Source organism: Penaeus monodon, chromosome 22 (genome assembly GCF_015228065.2).
Source record: "Penaeus monodon isolate SGIC_2016 chromosome 22, NSTDA_Pmon_1, whole genome shotgun sequence".
Classification (NCBI taxonomy): domain Eukaryota; kingdom Metazoa; phylum Arthropoda; class Malacostraca; order Decapoda; family Penaeidae; genus Penaeus; species Penaeus monodon.
In genome coordinates, this window is record NC_051407.1 from 32,469,372 (window position 1) to 32,470,974 (window position 1,603).

Here is a 1,603-nt window from a genome sequence, read left to right on the forward strand (position 1 = left end):
GGGGGGGGGAAGCAATTAAATTATATGAAGAATCTCTTAATTTTGAAGAGCATTACGATGAATCTATATAAATGTGATGTACGTTTCCTACTAGCGCTGATGTGTCTTTTTACTTATTTCCGAACTGGAACGAAATAACTCATTCAAGGAAATTGGTGATTACATGATGTGACATTCAGATTATTTTTGTCTTTCAACAAATAGATGCCATAAACGCCTTAGCCAATTTCCAATTCGAAGGAACCCCATTAAAATTACATCCCTTTAACTGGTTTGTCCATTGAAATCAACAAAAACATAAATTCCTTTTAAACGTATAATGCGGCACATCTTTTTGAAAAAATGGAGTTTGGCGTCAGTTGGAGAAACATGCCAATTTCACATTCCTCCGAGACCATCCAAAGAAACAGACAGCCATCCAGGTTGTCTTCTAATATTGATGCAAATCTTGCATGTAATCTGGTAATAAAAAAATAGTGATATATCATCTATGATATAAGATGAATCCCTCTGGAAGATAAAGATGTGAAAATAACTAGTAAGAAGCTTACTACGTATCAAAAAGTAGCCGATCATCTGAGTTGGTGGCAGCAGACTGACGTTTTCGTTAAGCTGGGATTTCTTCAATCCTGGAGGGGTCCTCTGCTAATTACACTCTACAAGGGGTTTAGTGTTGGTGTGGAAATATTTTCTGTACAGGTTGTTTGTTGGTGGTCGCAATAGTTTGAGTGTCTTGCAATTGTTTAGACTAAACAGCCTTAAATAATGATTAACCTTCACCACATATTTAAGATCAAGTTCTTTATTGCTAAGGTAAGGGAGTAATAATAGATGATCATTAAATGGACTTCAGTTAATTAATTAGCGTTTGTGTATGAATTTCAGTCATCGTTTTGTTCTTTTTTTCAGGATCTCAGTAAAATTAGTTTCTGGTGTAGACTGAGTCTACGAGAACACTAAGGGTACCCATATTCTTAAAATCATAAACATTTCCGTTACATTCCTCTAAATTAATATATACTGGAATTGTTCCAATTTTTATTTACCCCCAAATATGTGGTATATCGGGCAAAAGAAAACATAGCTAAAGAACCATCTATTTATTTGCATAATGGTCTCCTTGAGTATATAAAGATATTGAAAATTTCGTTAATAATCGAAGGCTCTACCTATCAGAGAGTATAAGTATGTGGTTCACCAGTCATTTCTCCACAAATAGGATATATTCAGGGTTACCAAAATAGCAGACAGATGTTTTGCCGCTGAGAATCTCTGTAAATCATTAATCAAACATTACGTCTCTAATATGATAATGATGCTTCAACATCGTATAATTCTTTAATTGCTGAGTTTATTTTATTTTTCTATGAAATGTATGATTGCACATTCATTGAATTACGTCTGTATCGTTTGTCTGTAAAAACTCTTTGATTTAAAGTTCGTTAAGTAACGTTTTACTAAAGCAGGTCACATCATGATTTGAAAGCTTCGGTAATTTTGTTATCTGATTATCTTTTATTTCCTTTCATCCCCAAACTAAATTTCATTAGTGTATGTTTCATGTTGATAATAATCTTATGCCATAAAATTGCGCGCGCGCGCG